Source organism: Palaemon carinicauda, chromosome 19 (assembly GCF_036898095.1).
Source record: "Palaemon carinicauda isolate YSFRI2023 chromosome 19, ASM3689809v2, whole genome shotgun sequence".
In the NCBI taxonomy this organism is placed as follows: Eukaryota; Metazoa; Arthropoda; class Malacostraca; order Decapoda; family Palaemonidae; genus Palaemon; species Palaemon carinicauda.
Window position 1 is genome coordinate 42,918,867 of NC_090743.1, and position 21,193 is coordinate 42,940,059.

The following is a 21,193-nucleotide window of genomic DNA, read 5'->3' on the forward strand; positions in this document are numbered from 1 at the left end:
TTTATTTGTCTTATAATGAAAGCTTATATAAAACGTAAATCTATTTCAAAAGTTCCTAATGATAGTATTGATGATTACTGGTATAAATAACTATAATTAAGTAACATAGAAAGTCTCGGGTACCGAATAACAGTACGTTGTGGGATGCAGGTTTAACTTACCTCCTCAAGGCATTAGTTATATAGGTTTTGCAGCTCTATCTGGCTCTTTACGCATAGCATTAGAAGCTTTGTAGCTCTTTCAACTCATATGGCACTACTAAAAAGGGGCGTTGAAACTCCCTTCGGCTTTTTACGCATTGCATAAGAGGCTTTGTAGCTCTTTTTCTACTCTTAAGGCTTTACTAAAAGGGACGTTGAAGCTTCCTTCAGCTCTCTACGCATTGCATTAGAGGCCTTGTAGCGCTCTTTCTACTCTTAAAGATTACTAAAAGAGGGGTTGCAGCTTCCTTCACTTCTTTACGCATTGCATCAGAGAATTTGTGGCTCATTCTACTCTTTCGGCATTACTAAGAGGCATTGCAGCTTCCTTCGACTTTTTGTGTATTACATTAGAGGCTTTGTAGCTCTATTGCTACTTTTAAAGCATTACTAAAAGAAGCGTTGCAGCTTCCTTTGGCTCTTTATGTATTGCATTAGAGGCTTTGTAACTCTTTTTACTCTTAAACCATTACTAAAAGAGGCTTGCAGCTCACTTCAGCTCTTTACGCATTGTATTAGAGGCTTTGTAACCCTTTCTATTCTTAAAGCGTTTATAAGAGAGGCTTTGAAGCCTTCTCCAACTCTCTATGTATTGCGTTAGAGGCTTTGCAACTCCCCTTTGGTTCTTAATGCATTACTTTAGAGGTATTACAGCCCCCTTTCGACTCTTTACGCATTGCTTTAGAGGCTTTGCAGCACCCTTTGACTCTTTACGCATTGATGTAGGGGCTTTGCAATTTCCCTTCAACTCGTTGTGCATGGTTTTAAAGGCTTTGTAGCTTCTCTTTGGTTCTTAATGTATTGCTTTAGAAGTTTTGCAGCACACTTTGATTCTTTACGCATTACTTTAGAAGCTTTGCAGCTCTCTTCGACTCTTTACACATTGCTTTAGGGGCTTTGAAATTCCCTTTGACTCTTTATGCATGGCTTTATAGGCTTTGCAACTCCCCTTCAACTCTTGACGCATTGCTTTAGAGGCTTTTCAGCTCTTCTTTGACTCATTAACAATTATTTTAGAGGCTTTGCAGCTCCCCGTTGACACTCTATTCATTACTTTAGCGGCTTTGAAGCCTCATTCGACTCTTTATTCATTGCTTTAGAGGATTTGAAGCTTCCTTTGGCTCTTTAAGCATATTGTTAGAGACTTTGCAGCTTCCTTTGACTCCTTTTGCATTGCTTTATAGGCTTGCAGTTCAACCTCTTCTCCTTACACATTACTTCAGGGGTCTCGCAATTCAACTTCTCTTTATGCATTGCTTTATAGGCTTGCAGTTCAACTTCTCCTTACACATTACTTCAGAGGTCTTGCAATTCAACTTCTCTTTATGCATTGCTTAGAGGTTTAGCAGTCAATTTCTTCTCTTTTTGCATTGTTTTAAAGGCGTTGCAGCTCTCTCTGGCTTCTCTGCAGTTCAACTTTCTCTTTACGCATTGCTTTAAAGGTTTTGTTGTTCAAATTCTTCTCTTTAGGCATTGCTTTAGAGGTTTTGCAGCTTCCCTCGGCTCTTTACGCATTGCTTTAGAGGCTTTGCAGCTTCATTCGGCTCTTATGCCATTGCTTTAGAGGTTTTATAGCTCAGCTTCTTTTACGTATTGTTTTAGCGGCTTTGCAGTTCAACTTCTCCTTACACATTGCTTTAGAGGTTTTATAGTTCAACTTCTTCTCTTTACTCAATGCTGTAGAGGTTTTACAGTTCAACTTCTCTATACTCAATGCTTTAGAGGTTTCACAGTTCAACTTTTCTTTACTCAATGTTTTAGAGGCTTTGCAGCTTCCTTCGGCTTCTTTCGCATAGCTTTATAGACTTTGCAGTTCAATTATTCTTCTTTACACATTGCTCTAGAGATTTTGCAGCTTCCTTCGGCTCTTTACGTATTGCTTTAGATGCTTTGTAGATTCCTTCCGCTTCTTTCGCATTGCTTTAGAGGTTTTGCAGTTCAACTTCTCTATACGCATTGCTTTAGAGGTTTTGCAGTTCAACTGCTCTTTACGCATTGCTTTAGAGGTTTTGCAGTTCAACTGCTCTTTACGCATTGCTTTAGAGGTTTTGCAGTTCAACTTCTCTTTACGCATTGCTTTAGAGGTTTTGCAGTTCAACTTCTCTTTACTCATTGCTTTAGAGGTTTTTGCAGTTCAGCTTCTCTTTACGCATTGCTTTAGATGTTTTGCAGTTCAACTTCTCTTTACTCATTGCTTTAGAGGCTTTGCAGTTCAACTTCTTTTTACGCATTGCTTTAGCATTCTTGCAGTTCAACTTCCCTTCACTCATTGCTTTAGAGGTTTTAGAATTCAACTTCTTCTCTTTACTCAATGCTTTAGAGGTTTTGCAGCTTCCTTCGGCTTTTTTTGCATAGCTTTAGAGACTTTGCAGTTAAACTTCTCTTTTCGCATTGCTTTAGAGACTTTGTAGTTCAACTTCTTCTCTATATGCATAGCTTTAGAGACTTTGTAGTTCAAAGTCTTCTCTTTACGCATTGCTTTAAAAGTTTTGCAGCTACCTTCGGCTCTTTACACATTACTTAAGTGGTTTTGTAGATTCCTTCAACTTCTTTCCCATTGTTTTAGAGTCTTAGCGGTTCAACTTCTCTTTACACATTGCTTTAGAGGTTTTGCAGTTAAACTTTTCTTTACACATTGCTTTAGAGGTTTTGCAGTTCAACTTTTCTTTACACATTGCTTTAGAGGTTTTGCAGTTCAACTTCTCTCTATGCATTGCTTTAGAGGTTTTGCAGTTCAACTTCTCTCTATGCATTGCTTTAGAGGCTTTGCAGTTTCCTTCGCCTCATTTCACATTACTTAAGAGGTTTTGCAGCTCAACTTCTTCTCTTTACACATTGCCTTAAAAGGTTTTGCAGATCAAATTCTTCTCTTTACGCATTGCTTTCGAGGTTTAGCAGCTTCCTTTGGCTCATTTTGCATTGCTTTATAGGCTTTTTACTCATTGCTTTATAGGTTTCACTGTTAAACTTGTTCTCCTGATGCACTGCTTTATAGGTTTCACTGTTAAACTTGTTCTCCTGATGCATTGCTTTATAGGTTTCACTGTTAAACTTGTTCTCTTGATGCATTGCTTTAGAGCAGTGGTTCCCAACCTATTCTAATTTGCGGCACCCTTTGCAAGACTTCCAAAAGATCCCGGCACCCTTATAAGGAAATACATATTTAAAATCTCCGTTTTTTTTTTTTATTATATCTTTTTTGCATTTCGACATTTTGCATCGATGTAACAACACCTCATACATAGATATGAAAATTTTCTTCACACTGATCCTGCTATTACAAAATATGGTATTATAATACAAATATATAATTTCGACAAGTTTTACAGTAGTTGCACAATGTATTCAAGTAGTTACACTGTTACACTATGGTACAAGACATACACACAAATAGGCATAAGTGAACCATAGTTAGTGTGAAACCTGCGATTGATGCTTGGAACACAAACTCTTGATATCAGGTCTTATTGTTGATAATGCCACCCGCATATCATCCTCAAGTGAAAGAAGCCTATTTCTTTGTTTCGATTTTATTGTTGCCATGGTAGAAAATGCCTGCTCACACAGATACAATGTGGAGAAAGGCAAAAGTAGAGAAATAGCTTTCTTAGCCAAATTAGGATGTTCCCCCAATGTTCCATGCCAAAAAGCTGTCAGTTTCACGTCACTCTTCTCAAATTTGACTTTGTGTTGAATCAGCAGACATATCAAGAAATTCGTCACGTCCTATTGCCGTGAAGTCCATTTCTTCAGCCATGTCAGCCAGTTCGAAGGGTGATACAATCCAATCGAGTTTCTCTGTAGAAAGCGATGGAAAATACTTATCAACTTCTTCTCTTAGTTGTTCCAAGTGATTAAGAATAAGATTTTTTACAGTTCCCAGACCTTTATATCCTGGTTGTTGAAGAGAAGAGAAGTTTGACACATCGTCTTTCTGAACAGCCGACTTCCATGATTTTAACTTTCTCTGGAAACCTTTCATCTTGTTAACTGATGTTACAATTCCCTCAAGTCTCCCCTGCATTGAGAGATTTATTTCATTCAGCTTCATGAAAATATCTGCCAAATATGACAGCTTCAAACACCAAGTAGAATTTTCAAGCAGCTTTATGAATATATTATGTCTCTCCTCTTGGAAAAATGTTTTTAATTCTTCTTTGAGTTCAAGAACGCGGTTCAGTACACGACCCCTTGATAACCACCTTATGTCAGTATGCAAAATCAGTGAAATATGAACCGCACCCATTTCTTGACACATCTTTTGAAAAACCCTTTTTTTTCAGTGGCCTGGATTTGATGAAAGTAACCATCTTGACAGCCTGGTTTAAAACCTCAGTCAACTCTTCTCCACATGTCTTGGCTACTAACGCCTCTCTGTGTAGGAAGCAGTGAGTTGTAATTATATATGGATTTTCTTTCGTACAATTATTACACAGCAAAATCATATAATTAGTATTGTTCTCCTGGATTGTAATTTTCCATAAGTACAAATTATTATACAAATTCAATGAAAAGTAGCTAAGTTGAAAATTCGATTGCTAAATTGTGCAGCAGCAGCAGCAGAAGCAGAGAAAGTGAAGTTAATGCAATTTTTTCCTCTGAATTTTGGCGGCACCCTCGAAAGATCTCACGGCACCCCTTGGTGCCGCGGCACACCGGTTGGGAATCACTGCTTTAGAGGTTTTACAGTTCAACTTGTTCTCTTTACACATGGTTAAGACACAATGCACCTTCCTTTGACTTTACACATTGTTTTAGAGGTTTTACAGCTTCCTTCGGGTCCTTTTCCATTGCTTTAGAGGTTTTACAGCTTCCTTCGGGTCCTTTTCCATTGGTTTAGAGGTTTTACAGCTTCCTTCGGGTCCTTTTCCATTGCTTTAGAGGTTTTACAGCTTCCTTCGGGTCCTTTTCCATTGCTTTAGAGGTTTTACAGCTTCCTTCGGGTCCTTTTCCATTGCTTTAGACTGAGGGTTTGCAGCTCATCTTCTTCTCTTTACGTATTTGTTTAGAGGTTTTGCAGCTTCCATCGGCTCTTTTTACACTGCTTTAGAGACACTGCAGCTTCCTTTGACTCTACATATTGCTTTAGAGGTTTCAGCTCTTTAAGCATTGCTTCAGAGACTTTGCCCTTCCCCTTCAGTTTTTACTTGTCTACTATACTTCCTTTTACTACTTTTTCCAAAAGCTTGGTGACCATTCATTTCTTACTCATAGGTCTCCATACAGTTGCACCTTGACTCTAAATCATCAGATGTCCCAGTGCAAGTCCATATTGCTAAAATCCATAATGCTAAAAATCCAGAGAAATCTACCTGTAGAGTAAGTACTGAAATAAATGTGCTTGTGATTAGATAAAATTAAATACAGCTGTAAAACACTTCATGTATCTCCTTTGAAATAAATTTTTTTATTCAAATTATCCCTCTTATCCTTTGGGAGTCTATGATACAATAGATTTCTAATGGAAAACCTCTTTATTTAGAATATCTTCATCAAAACATTTTTGTATTGGAACCATGATTAATGACGATTTCCCTTTTTTTTTCCAGAGAACACAGCACTTTAGGAGCTATTATCTTAAATTGAGGGCTGTACAGATTATATTTAACCTACTTGACGTTGAATAAAGTCCCCGGACCCAGTGACGCACCACATGTCCTATCTTCAGGAATCTAATTCAATCCTCTTCGGCGGGACAGAGGTCAAAAAACGAACTCATCTCCTGGACTTGGTGAGTTTATGACCTATGAACATGTCTTGACATGTGATTTGTTTTGTTGATTTAGTAAAAGATACATTATCACAGCTTTTTATGTCTATCGGTGAATATATGGTAAATATGAGTACATGTTTGCTTAAGTTAGGCTTATTTAATTATACTGCTATAAATTATAATGTTAGTGATGGTTTTGCACAAGTGAAATAGGAATATGGTATGCATTAATTAGAAGCCTTTGTACCTCATGTGATACTTTGTAGATGGTACTTAGATGTCTTTGTACATCACATGATACTTTGTAGATGTCTTTGCACCTCACATGATACTTTGTAGATGTTACTTGGATATCTTTGCACCTCACATGATACTTTGTAGATGTTACTTAGATGTCTTTGCACCTCACATGATACTTTGTAGATGTTACTTGGATATCTTTGCACTTCATGTGACAGTTTGTAGGTGTTACTTAGGTTTTTTGTCTTTGTACTAAAGACAATATTTTTCGGCTGATACTTAGAAGTCTTTGCACCTCACATGATACTTTGTAACAGTTACTTAGCAAGCTTTGTATGTCACGTGGTACTTCATAGCCATTACTTACAAGAAGCTGCAACTCATGATACTTTATAGCTGTTACTTAGAAGCCGTTGCACCTCACTCGATACATTATAGGTGTTACTCAGAAGTCTTTGCTCTTCATACAATAATTAGTGGTATTACACAGAAAGTCTTGGCACCTCAGGTAATACTTTGTAATCATTACACAAAGTCTTCGCATCTCATGTGATACTTTTTAGATGTTACTTGGAAGTCTAGGCACCTCACGTGATATTAAATAGGTGTTACTCAGAAGTCTTTGCACCTCATGCACTACTTTGTAATCATCACACAAAGTCTTTGCGCCTCACATGATACTTTGTAGGTGTTACTCAGAAGTCTTGGTACTTCATGCAATACTTTGAAACCCTTACATAAAGTCTTGGCACCTCACGTAATACTTTGTAGGTGTTAATCAGAAGTCTTTGCACTTCATATAATACAATATTGCTTGAAGTACAAAGGCTCCTGAGTAACACCTACAAAGTATACTTCACGTGATACTTTGTAAGTGTTACTCAGAAGTCTTTGCACTTTATGCAATACTTTATATCTATAACATAAAGTCTTTGCTCCTCACGTGATACTTTGTAGGTGTTACTCAGAAGTCTTTGCACTTCATGCACTACTTTGTAATCATTAAATAAAGTCTTTGCGCCTCATGTGATATTTTTAGATGTTACTTGAAAGTCAAGGCACCTCACGTGATACTAAGTAGGTGTTACACAGAAGTCTTTGCACTTCATGCAATACTTTGTATCCATTACATAAAATCTTTGCGCCTCACGTGAAACTTTGTAGGTGTTACTTAGAAGTCTTGGTACCTCACGTGATGCAAAGTAGGTGTTACTCAGAAGTCTTTGTACTTCATGCACTACTTTCTAATTATTACATAAAGTCTTTGCGCCTCACGTGATACTTTGTAGGTGTTACTCAGAAGTCTTGGCACCTCACGCGATACTTTGTAGGTGTTACTCAGAAGTCTTTGCATTTCATACAATACTTTGTATCCATTACATAAAGTCTTTGAAACTCACGTGATATTTGGCAGGTGTTAATCAGAAGTCTTAGCACCTCATGCGTTACTTTGTAGGTGTTACTCAGAAGTCTTGGCACCTCACGCGATACTTTGTAGGTGTTACTCAGAAGTCTTAGCATTTCATCCAATACTTTGTATCCATTACATAAAATCTTTGAAACTCACGTGATACTTTGCAGGTGTTAATCAGAAGTCTTACCACCTCATGCGTTACTTTGTAGGTGTTAATCAGAAGTCTTACCACCTCATGCGTTACTTTGTAGGTGTTACTCAGAAGTCTTGGCACCTCACGCAATACTTTTTAGGTGTTACTCAGAAGTCTTTGGATTTCATCCAATACTTTGTATCCATTACATAAAGTCTTTGAAACTCACGTGACACTTTGCAAGTGTTAATCAGAAGTCTTAGCACCTCGAGCGTTACTTTGTAGGTGTTACTCAGAAGTCTTGGCACCTCACGCGATACTTTGTAGGTGTTACTCAGAAGTCTTTGCATTTCATCCAATACTTTGTACCCATTACATAAAGTCTTTGAAACTCACGTGATACTTTGCAGGTGTTAATCAGAAGTCTTAGCACCTCATGCGTTACTTTGTAGGTGTTACTCAGAAGTCTTTGCACTTCATGCAATACATTGTATCCATTACATTAAGGCTTTGTGCCTCACGTGATACTTTGTATGTGTTACTCAGAAGTCTTTGCACTTCATGCAATATTTTGTATCCATTACATAAAGTCTTTGCCCCTCACGTGATACTTTGTAGGTGTTACTCAGAAGTCTTGGCACCTCACGTGATACTTTGTAGGTGTTATTCTGAAGTCTTGGCACTTCATGCAATACTTTGAATCCCTTACATAAAGTCTTTGCACCTCATGTGATACTTTGTAGGTGTTACTCAGAGGTCTTATCACCTCACAGGATACTTTGTAGGTGTTACACAGAAGTCTTTGTACTTCATGCAATATATAATATCGTTTACATAAAGTCTTTGTGCCTCACGTGATACTTTGTAGGTGTTACTCAGAAGTCTTTGAACTTCATGCACTACTTTGTAATCATTAAATAAAATCTTTGCGCCTCATGTGATACTTTTTAGATGTTACTTGGAAGTCAAGGCACCTCACGTGATACTAAGTAGGTGTTACTCAGAAGTCTTTGCATTTCATCCAATACTTTGTATCCATTACATAAAGTCTTTGCGCCTCACGTGATACTTTGTAGGTATTAATCAGAAGTCTTTGCACTTCATGCACTACTTTGTAATCATTAAATAAAGTCTTTGCGCCTCCTGTGATATTTTTAGATGTTACTTGGAAGTCAAAGCACCTCACGTGATACTAAGTAGGTGTTACTCAGAAGTCTTTGCACTTCATGCAATACTTTGTATCCATTACATAAAGTCTTTGCGCCTCACGTGAAACTTTGTAGGTGTTACTTAGAAGTCAAGGCACCTCAGGTGATACTAAATAGGTGTTACTCAGAAGTCTTTGCACTTCATGCAATACTTTGTATCCATTACATAAAGTCTTTGCGCCTCACGTGAAACTTTGTAGGTGTTACTTAGAAGTCTTGGTACCTCTCACGATACAAAGTAGGTGTTACTCAGAAGTCTTTGTACTTCATGCACTACTTTCTAATTATTACATAAAGTCTTTGCGCCTCAAGTGAAACTTTGTAGGTGTTACTTAGAAGTCTTGGTACCTCACGCGATACAAAGTAGGTGTTACTCAGAAGTCTTTGTACTTCATGCACTACTTTCTAATTATTACATAAAGTCTTTGCACCTCAAGTGAAACTTTGTAGGTGTTACTTAGAAGTCTTGGTACCTCACGCGATACAAAGTAGGTGTTACTCAGAAGTCTTTGTACTTCATGCACTACTTTCTAATTATTACATAAAGTCTTTGCGCCTCACGTGATACTTTGTAGGTGTTACTCAGAAGTCTTGGCACCTTATATGATACTCTGTGTTACTCAGAAGTCTTTGCACTTTATGCAATACTTTATATCTATAACATAAAGTCTTTGCAACTCACGTGATACTTTGTAGGTGTTACTCAGAAGTCTTGGCACCTCACGCGATACCTTGTAGGTGTTACTCAGAAGTCTTTGCATTTCATCCAATACTTTGTATCCATTACATAAAGTCTTTGAAACTCACGAGATACTTTGCAGGTGTTAATCAGAAGTCTTTGCAACTCACGTGATACTTTGTAGGTGTTACTCAGAAGTCTTGGCACCTCACGCGATACTTTGTAGGCGTTACTCAGAAGTCTTTGCATTTCATCCAATACTTTGTATCCATTACATAAAGTCTTTGAAACTCACGTGATACTTTGCAGGTGTTAATCAGAAGTCTTAGCACCTCATGCGTTACTTTGTAGGTGTTACTCAGAAGTCTTGGCACCTCACGCGATACTTTGTAGGTGTTACTCAGAAGTCTTTGCATTTCATCCAATACTTTGTACCCATTACATAAAGTCTTTGAAACTCACGTGATACTTTGCAGGTGTTGATCAGAAGTCTTAGCACTTCATGCGTTACTTTGTAGGTGTTACTCAGAAGTCTTTGCACTTCATGCAATACATTGTATCCATTACATTAAGGCTTTGTGCCTCACGTGATACTTTGTATGTGTTACTCAGAAGTCTTTGCACTTCATGCAATATTTTGTATCCATTACATAAAGTCTTTGCCCCTCACGTGATACTTTGTAGGCGTTACTCAGAAGTCTTGGCACCTCACGTGATACTTTGTAGGTGTTATTCTGAAGTCTTGGCACTTCATGCAATACTTTGAATCCCTTACATAAAGTCTTTGCACCTCATGTGATACTTTGTAGGTGTTATTCAGAGGTCTTATCACCTCACAGGATACTTTGTAGGTGTTACACAGAAGTCTTTGCACTTCATGCAATATATAATATCCTTTACATAAAGTCTTTGTGCCTCACGTGATACTTTGTAGGTGTTACTCAGAAGTCTTTGAACTTCATGCACTACTTTTTCAATATTAATCTTACCCGATAATCATGTAGCTGTCAACTCTGTTGCCCGACAGAAATCTACGGTCGGGATACGCCAGCGATCGCTATTCAGGTGGGGGTGTACACAACAGCGCCATCTGTGGTCAGGTACTCTAGTACTTCTTGTCAACACCACCTCAATTTTTCCTCTGTCGTGCCTCCGGCTAGACCTACTTGGATACGCTGTTGATTCTGGAGTTATTGCTCACGATTTGGTGATGTATTTGCTCTAGAGTTTAGCCTTCGCTATTCAGGAAGCTATATCATTAGCTTAGCAAGTTTTTGGAATTAATTTGATTTAATTTTTGATTTAATTTTGGTACGAAGAGAGTATGAACTCTCTTTCACTTTTAAATGGCCGACCCTTCCCTTAGACGGAAGTGTTGGTGTCGAAGAGAGTATAGACTCTCTTAATTTTGCTTAACAAAGTTATAGATTTATTTTATATCTCTCCGCCTTTTATAGGCCTCTTTGATTAACTTCCTTTTATTATAAACTTATTAAAATTAATTTTTTATATTTGTTTATATTCGACCTTTCCTAATAGTAGGCGGTCTTTTCTTGAACCGAAGTTAATTAACATTGAGCCCGTCATTTCGTTTTTACCTGTTAACATATTATGCTATTTTAATGTTTTTGAAAGAATTTCTTTGATAGTCTTGTACTGTTTTCAAAGTTGAACTAACGTTTTGTTTTGTCTCTGCAGTTGTTGACGTTCAGAACGTTCAACTTGCGCTCTATCGTTACGATAGAGAGAGAGTCTATCACGGTGTCACGTTGCAGTAAGAGTAAACCGATTCTAGCGTTTTGTTCATTCTTTCTTAGCTTAAATGGTTTTAATTCTAATAAAGGAACTTTTTATTTGGGAAACCTTTCAGTTTTTTTCCTTTAACAATAATATGTTTTAACGATATATATAATTGGGCTCTTCTCTCAGGTGCCAAGTCAAGAGAGAGAGAGAGAGAGATAGAGACGGAGGGAGAGAGAGGAGGATAAACGTTTCGTTCAAGCGGGTAACGTTGTTATCGTTTTTGCTCTTCTCCCTAGTCTCTTTAGGGGAAGAAGGTAAACGTTTCTAGAGTTTTATTCTTGTTCTCAGGCTTTATGCGGTGAGAGATTTTAAACGTAGTTTATTTGATCTAGTGTTTAGTCTCTTTTCCAGCCACTGAATTATTTATCTTTCATTATGTTTTTCTGTTACATTGTAATACTGTTTTCGCAATTATTAAATTTTAATGAAGGATAGAATTGCGTGTTTCAGGTACAAACCACTTAAAGTTTCGATTTCAGTGAAATAAGTGCAAACAGAAAATCAAAAGTGATAAGCGCAAAGTGTTACAGTGTTGCGTTCGAGGGTTCGTCTGTTCGTGCCAGTTGTTCGCCTAGTCTGGGACCTCTTACAAGCTCCCAAGCCCAAGGGAGAAGTAATGTCGAAGGACTTATGGGTTCAGCAGGCCTTGATCGACGAACAGACGTTTCCCTCCGTGGTTTCGGGTGTAACCAACTCACGTAGCCGACGTGATCACCCCACCCACACAAAGACGAGAGAGCCCATTTATTCCTCGTCTGCGGAAGAGGTTTCTCGCAGAAACCATGGACCAAATCTTGCAGCTTTTAAGTGCAAGTCGGTCCCTTCCGCGCAAGTCCAACTCCTAGGTGGTGCCATTAGCACTGGGTCAGTTCGGACTTGCTGCAGTACGACAACTGCACACCTCCCAGAGAGGCAAGGTGGTATCGCAACAGACAGTAACTCCGTCTGTTGCCGCACCAGCTGTTTTAGACCCTCAGTTTCAACGGACAGTAGCTCCGTTTGTTGTTGTCTTTCTTAAACTCTAGTGGTCTATGCTGCTGACAATGCTGTCTCAGCTTGCGGTGTTGATGCAGGAGTTTCAGGCAGAGAAGGTTAACACACCTCCTCCTGCGAGCGCTCCTCCACCTCTACGCAGTCCAGCCTGCCAGACGTATGATGTTGAGGTTCCTCAAGCTACCTCCATGCGTGAGCTGCCGCATTGGGAGTTGCCAGATACCAGCTCTGTGCAGCAACCTCCACTTTCCTTGAGGCAGGAGCCTCTTGCCACGCGGCAACCTCCTCAACACTTGAGGCAGGAGCCTTATGCTTTGCAGCAACCTCCTCTACCCTTGAGGTAGGAGCCTCTTGCGTTGCGACTACCTCCTCCATCCTCGAGGCAGCAACCTCTTGCGGTGCGACAACCTCCACCATCCTCGAGGCAGCAACCTCAACTCCACCTCTGCGCAGTCCACCCTGCCAGACGTATGATGTTGAGGTTCCTCAACCTACCTCCACGCGTGAGCTGCCGCATTGGGAGTTGCCAGATACCAGCGCTATGCAGCAACCTCTTGCGTTGCGGCAACCTCCACCATCCTTGAGGCAGCAACCTCAACTCTTGCGGCAGCCACCTCCACTCTTGAGGCAACCTCAACTCTTAAGGCAAGAGCCTCAACTCTTGAGGAACCTCATGCTATGAGGCAGCCGCCTCAACGCATGCAGCAACCGCATTCTTCACAGCATGAGCCTCTCTCTGCGCAGCGTCCTCCTCAAACCATGAGGCAGGAGCCTCATGCTATGCGGCAATGGGCTCTCGTGGCATGGTTGGTTTCGACCTGGCCTTTCATTAGAAGGGGCTAGCGTTCGATCCCAAGTATGAGGTAGAAATTTATTTCTATTTGAACACGATGTTGTGTTGATATTTATCCATATTGACTCATTAGGGGTAATTTGAATGAATTGCTACCAATTGTGTCACGTGGTGGCCCGGGGAAATCTGGTAAAACTCGCTGGTAAAGAGACTGATGTCTCAACAGGTAAATCCTCGGACAGCTAGATTAGGGTCAGGTTCAGATTTCCTTTTAAGAATAAATAACCGCCTCAACCCATGAGGCAGGAGCCTCATACTATGCGGCATCCTCCTCAACGCATGCGGCATAAGCCTCATCCCTTGCAGCTTGAGCCTCATCCCATGCAGCATGAGTCTCATACCATGCAGCATGAGCCTCATCCCATGCAGCATGAGCCTCATCCCATGCAGCATGAGCCTCATCCCATGCAGCATAAGCCGCACGCCATGCAACATGCTCTGCTTACCTTACAGCATGCTCTACATACAGCATGCTCTGCATACAGCATGCTCTGCATACAGCATGCTCTGCATACCTTACCGCATGCTTCTCAGTCACACATCTTTGGTTGTTGCCAACTCACTAGACTGTCAAGCAGTTTCATAACGTTGCCTTCTAGTCTGCTGCTTTTGCACCAGTGAAACCCTCACTGAGAGAACTTAGCTTTTCTCGGATATGGTTCCTGTAGATGAGAAAGTGCTATTCTCCCTCCTTCTGATTTTCCCTTGAGGACTCTGTCATTTGGAGAGGAGCCTTTAGCTGCTTAGCCTCCTATGGACTTTTATTTAAGCATAGCATGCTTCCAGGGAGGGTAATGGTTCCACTTCAGTCGCTAACCCCGTCTGTTACCACACCTGCTCCCATAGACCTTGAGCTGTGTTGCAAGACATGCAGTCCAAGCTTAGTCCTTGTTAGAGGATTTTTTGTTTACGGAGTCAGTGTGTCACTGGGAAGACGTTCAACAACCAGCAGAAGTGACTTGTTGTGACGCAGTGCGGCAACCTCAGCAACCCGATAAGGAGTTGTCTGTACGACCCAGACAGTCTAGACAGCTTTGGGTTGTCACTTTACTTCCTCGCTTCCCCATGGTTGACAGTTCACAGACTGTGCAGCAGTACCATGATCTTGTGTCCGGCTCCGTCAGACGACTAGCTTTTAAGAGCTCCCACAAGTCGTCGCTGTCTGGAGATTCTCAGATGGACTATGGATCTGACCAAGGAACTGGGCCTCCTGGTCAATTTTGAGGAGTCCCAGCTCGTCCCATCCCAGACCATTGTCTACCTGGGTATGGATCTTCAGAGTCGAGCTTTTCGGGCTTTTCCGTCGGCCCCAAAGATATACTAAGCCCTAGATTGCATCCAGAGCATGCTGAGAAGGAACCGATGCTCAGTCAGGTAGTGGATGAGTCTAACAGGGACACTTTCATCGCTGCCCTGTTCATCGAGTTAGGGAGACCCCACCTCCCCCCCTTCAGTATCATCTAGCGGCTCACTGGATAAAGGACATGACGCTAGAGACGATCTCAGTTCCTGTTTCCGAAGAGAGGAGGTCTACTCTCACGTGGTGAAAGAACAGCTTTCTTCTCAAGGAAGTCTACCTTTGGCTGTTCAGAAACCCGACCGCCGTCTCTTCTCTGACGCATCAGACACGGGCTGGGGTGCGACTTTGGACGGACAGGAATGCTCGGGAACATGGAATCAGGAGCTAAGGACACTTCACATCTATTGCAAGGAGCTGTTGGCGGTTCATCTGGCCTTGATAAACTTCAAGTCCCTCCAGCTTAACAAGGTGGTGGAGATGGACTCTGACAACACCACAGCCTTGGCTTACATCTCCAAGCAGGGAGGGACTCATTCGTGGAAGTTGTTCTAGATCGCAAGGGACCTCCTCATCTGGTTAAAAGATCGAAAGCTCACGCTGGTAACGAGGTTCATTCAGGGCGATATAAATGTCATGGCAGATCGCCTTAGCCGGAAGGGTCAGGTCATCCCCACAGAGTGGACCCTTCACAAGAATGTTTGCAGCAGACTTTGGGCCCTGTGGGGTCAGCCAACCATAGATCTGTTCGCTACCTCGATAACCTAGAGGCTCCCGTTGTATTGTTCTCCGATTCCAGACCCAGCAGCAGTTCACGTGGATGCTTTTCTGCTGGATTGGTCCCATCTCGACCTGTATGCATTCCCGCCGTTCAAGATTGTCAACAGGGTACTTCAGAAGTTCGCCTCTCGCAAAAGGGACACGGCTGACGTTGGTTGGCTCCGCTCTGGCCCGCGAGAGAATGGTTCATAGAGGTACTGCAATGGCTGGTCGACATTCCCAGGACTCTTCCTCTAGGAGTGGACCTTCTACGTCTACCTCACGTAAAGAAGGTACATCCAAACCTCCACGCTCTTCGTCTGACTGCCTTCAGACTTTCGAAAGACTCTCAAGAGCTAGGGGCTTTTCGAAGGAGGCAGCCAGAGCGATTGCCAGAGCAAGGAGGACATCCACTCTCAGAGTCTATCAGTCTAAAGGGGAAGTCTTCCGAAGCTGGTACAAGGCCAATGCAGTTTCCTCATCCAGTACCACTGTAACCCAGATTGCTGACTTCCTGTTACATCTAAGGAACGTAAGATCCCTTTCAGCTCCTACGATTAAGGGTTACAGAAGTATGTTGGCAGCGGTTTTCCGCCACAGAGGCTTGGATCTTTCCACCAACAAAGATCTACAGGACCTCCTTAGGTCTTTTAAGACCTCAAAGGAACGTCGGTTGTCCACTCCAGGCTGGAATCTAGACGTGGTCCTAAGGTTCCTTATGTCATCAAGATTTGAACCTCTCCAATCAGCCTCTTTTAAGGACCTCACATTAAAAACTCTTTTCCTCGTGTGCTTGACAACAGCTAAAAGAGTAAGTGAGATCCACGCCTTCAGCAGGAACATAGTTTTTCACATCTGAAACGGCTACATGTTCCTTGCAGCTCGGTTTTTTGCTAAAACGAGCTTCCTTCACGTCCTTGGCCTAAGTCGTTCGAGATCCCAAGCCTGTCCAACTTGGTGGGGGACGAACTGGAGAGAGTACTTTGCCCAGTTAGAGCTCTTAGGTACTATCTAAAAAGGTCATAACCTTTACGAGGACAATCAGAAGCCTTATGGTGTGCTATCAAGAAGCCTTCTCTTCCAAGGTCTAAGAACTCAGTTTCTTACCTATTCAGGCTCCTGATTAGGGAAGCACATTCTCATCTGAAGGAAGAAGACCTTGCTTTGCTGAAGGTAAGGACACATGAAGTGAGAGCTGTGGCTACTTCAGTGGCCCTCAAACAGAACCGTTCTCTGCAGAGTGTTATGGATGCAACCTATTGGAGAAGCAAGTCAGTGTTCGCATCATTCTATCTCAAAGATGTCCAGTCTCTTTACGAGAACTGCTACACCCTGGGACCATTCGTAGCAACGAATGCAGTAGTAGGCGGGGGCTCAGCCACTACATTCCCATAATCCCATAACCTTTTTAACCTTTCTCTTGAATACTTTTTATGGGTTGTACGGTCGGCTAAGAAGCCTTCCACATCCTTGTTGATTTGGCGGGTGGTCAATTCTTTCTTGAGAAGCGCCGAGGTTAAAGGTTGTGATGAGGTCCTTTAGTATGGGTTGCAGCCCTTTATACTTCAGCACCTAAGAGTCGTTCAGCATCCTAAGAGGACCGCTACGCTCAGTAAGAAAGACGTACTTAATAAAGGCAGAGTAATGGTTCAAGTCGTCTTCCTTACCAGGTACTTATTTATTTTATGTTATTTTTGAATAACTAATAAAATAAAATACGGGATACTTAGCTTCTTTGTTAACATGTATGCTGGTCTCCACCCACCACCCTGGGTGTGAATCAGCTACATGATTATCGGGTAAGATTAATATTGAAAAATGTTATTTTCATTAGTAAAATAAATTTTTGAATATACTTACCCGATAATCATGATTTAATTGACCCACCCTTCCTCCCCATAGAGAACCAGTGGACCGAGGAAAAAATTGAGGTGGTGTTGACAAGAAGTACTAGAGTACCTGACCACAGATGGCACTGTTGTGTACACCCCCACCTGAATAGCGATCGCTGGCGTATCCCGACCGTAGATTTCTGTCGGGCAACAGAGTTGACAGCTACATGATTATCGGGTAAGTATATTCAAAAATTTATTTTACTAATGAAAATAACATTTTTAATCATTAAATAAAATCTTTGCGCCTCATGTGATACTTTTTAGATGTTACTTGGAAGTCAAGGCACCTCACGTGATACTAAGTAGGTGTTACTCAGAAGTCTTTGCATTTCATCCAATACTTTGTATCCATTACATAAAGTCTTTGCGCCTCACGTGATACTTTGTAGGTATTAATCAGATGTCTTTGCACTTCATGCACTACTTTGTAATCATTAAATAAAGTCTTTGCGCCTCATATGATATTTTTAGATGTTACTTGGAAGTCAAGGCACCTCACGTGATACTAAGTAGGTGTTACTCAGAAGTCTTTGCACTTCTTGCAATACTTTGTATCCATTACATAAAGTCTTTGCGCCTCACGTGAAACTTTGTAGGTGTTACTTAGAAGTCAAGGCACCTCATGTGATACTAAGTAGGTGTTACTCAGAAGTCTTTGCACTTCATGCAATACTTTGTATCCATTACATAAAGTCTTTGCGCCTCACGTGAAACTTTGTAGGTGTTACTTAGAAGTCTTGGTACCTCACGCGATACAAAGTAGGTGTTACTCAGAAGTCTTTGTACTTCATGCACTACTTTCTAATTATTACATAAAGTCTTTGCGCCTCACGTGATACTTTGTAGGTGTTACTCAGAAGTCTTGGCACCTTATATGATACTCTGTTACTCAGAAGTCTTTGCACTTTATGCAATACTTTATATCTATAACATAAAGTCTTGGCACCTCACGCGATACCTTGTAGGTGTTACTCAGAAGTCTTGGCACCTCACGCGATACCTTGTAGGTGTTACTCAGAAGTCTTTGCATTTCATCCAATACTTTGTATCCATTACATAAAGTCTTTGAAACTCACGAGATACTTTGCAGGTGTTAATCAGAAGTCTTAGCACCTCATGCGTTACTTTGTAGGTGTTACTCAGAAGTCTTGGCACCTCACGCGATACTTTGTAGGTGTTACTCAAAAGTCTTTGCATTTCATCCAATACTTTGTACCCATTACATAAAGTCTTTGAAACTCACGTGATAATTTGCAGGTGTTAATCAGAAGTCTTAGCACCTCATGCGTTACTTTGTAGGTGTTACTCAGAAGTCTTTGCACTTCATGCAATACATTGTATCCATTACATTAAGGCTTTGTGCCTCACGTGATACTTTGTATGTGTTACTCAGAAGTCTTTGCACTTCATGCAATATTTTGTATCCATTACATAAAGTCTTTGCCACTCACGTGATACTTTGTAGGTGTTATTCTGAAGTCTTGGCACTTCATGCAATACTTTGAATCCCTTACATAAAGTCTTTGCACCTCATGTGATACTTTGTAGGTGTTACTCAGAGGTCTTATCACCTCACAGGATACTTTGTAGGTGTTACACAGAAGTCTTTGCACTTCATGCAATATATAATATCCTTTACATAAAGTCTTTGTGCCTCACGTGATACTTTGTAGGTGTTACTCAGAAGTCTTTGAACTTCATGCACTACTTTGTAATCATTAAATAAAATCTTTGCGCCTCATGTGATACTTTTTAGATGTTACTTGGAAGTCAAGGCACCTCACGTGATACTAAGTAGGTGTTACTCAGAAGTCTTTGCATTTCATCCAATACTTTGTATCCATTACATAAAGTCTTTCCGCCTCACGTGATACTTTGTAGGTGTTACTTAGAAGTCAAGGCACCTCACGTGATACTAAGTAGGTGTTACTCAGAAGTCTTTGCATTTCATCCAATACTTTGTACCCATTACATAAAGTCTTTGAAACTCACGTGATACTTTGCAGGTGTTAATCAGAAGTCTTAGCACCTCATGCGTTACTTTGTAGGTGTTACTCAGAAGTCTTTGCACTTCATGCAATACATTGTATCCATTACATTAAGGCTTTGTGCCTCACGTGATACTTTGTATGTGTTACTCAGAAGTCTTTGCACTTCATGCAATATTTTGTATCCATTACATGAAGTCTTTGCCCCTCACGTGATACTTTGTAGGTGTTACTCAGAAGTCTTGGCACCTCACGTGATACTTTGTAGGTGTTATTCTGAAGTCTTGGCACTTCATGCAATACTTTGAATCCCTTACATAAAGTCTTTGCACCTCATGTGATACTTTGTAGGTGTTACTCAGAGGTCTTATCACCTCACAGGATACTTTGTAGGTGTTACACAGAAGTCTTTGCACTTCATGCAATACTTTGTATCCATTACATAAAGCCTTTGCGCCTCACGTGAAACTTTGTAGGTGTTACTTAGAAGTCTTGGTACCTCACGCGATACAAAGTAGGTGTTACTCAGAAGTCTTTGTACTTAATGCACTACTTTCTAATTATTACATAAAGTCTTTGCGCCTCACGTGATACTTTGTAGGTGTTACTCAGAAGTCTTTGCACTTTATGTGATACTCTGTTACTCAGAAGTCTTTGCACTTTATGTGATACTCTGTGTTACTCAGAAGTCTTTGCACTTTATGCAATACTTAATATCTATAACATAGTCTTTGCTCCTCACGTGATACTTTGTAGGTGTTACTCAGAAGTCTCTGCATTTCATCCAATACTTTGTATCCATTACATAAAGTCTTTGAAACTCACATGATACTTTGCAGGTGTTAATCAGAAATCTTAGCACCTCATGCGTTACTTTGTAGGTGTTACTCAGAAGTCTTGGCACCTCACGTGATACTTTGTAGGTGTTACTCAGAAGTCTTAGGATTTCATCCAATACTTTGTATCCATTACATAAAGTCTTTGAAACTCACGTGATACTTTGCAGGTGTTAATCAGAAGTCTTAGCACCTCATGCGTTACTTTGTAGGTGTTACTCAGAAGTCTTGGCACCTCACGCAATACTTTGTAGGTGTTATTCTGAAGTCTTGGCACTTCATCCAGTACTTTGTATCCATTACATAAAGTCTTTGAAACTCACGTGATACTTTGCAGGTGTTAATCTGAAGTCTTAGCACCTTATGCGTTACTTTGTAGGTTTTACTCAGAAGTCATTGCACTTCATGCAATACATTGTATCCATTACATTGAGGCTTTGTGCCTCACATGATACTTTGTATGTGTTACTCAGAAGTCTTTGCACTTCATGCAATACTTTGTATACATTACATAAAGTCTTTGCGCCTCATGTGATACTGTGTAAGTGTTGTTTAGAAGTCCCGGCACCTGACAAAATACTTTGTAGGTGGTTCTCTGAAGTCTTTGCACATCATGCAATACTTTGTATTCATTACAAAGCCTTTGCGCCTCACTTGATACTTTGTAGGTGTTACTCGGAAGTCTCAGCACTTCACGCTATACTTTGTAGGTGCTACTTAGAGGACTTTGCAATTCATGCAATACTTTGTTTCCATTACATAACGTCTTTGCCCCTCATGTGATACTTTGTAGGTGTTACTCAGAAGTCTTTGCATTTCATCCAATACTTTGTACCCATTACATAAAGTCTTTGAAACTCACGTGATACTTTGCAGGTGTTAATCAGAAGTCTTAGCACCTCATGCGTTACTTTGTAGGTGTTACTCAGAAGTCTTTGCACTTCATGCAATACATTGTATCCATTACATTAAGTCTTGGCACCTCACGTGATACTTTGTAGGTGTTATTCTGAAGTCTTGGCACTTCATGCAATACTTTGAATCCCTTACATAAAGTCTTTGTACCTCATGTGATACTTTGTAGGTGTTACTCAGAGGTCTTATCACCTCACAGAATACTTTGTAGGTGTTACACAGAAGTCTTTGCACTTCATGCAATATATAATATCCTTTACATAAAGT

At 40.7% G+C, this 21,193-nt stretch overlaps 1 long non-coding RNA gene across 1 annotated transcript in view; it reads left to right on the plus strand.

The window, feature by feature from the left end:
* Nucleotides 1-21,193, plus strand: part of LOC137658605 (uncharacterized) — a 96,826-nt gene that overhangs the window by 6,523 nt on the left and 69,110 nt on the right. The window contains exon 2 of the long non-coding RNA XR_011047387.1: nt 5,750-5,931. This is a non-coding gene — a long non-coding RNA (uncharacterized lncRNA). The remainder of the gene's footprint in view (nt 1-5,749; nt 5,932-21,193) is intronic.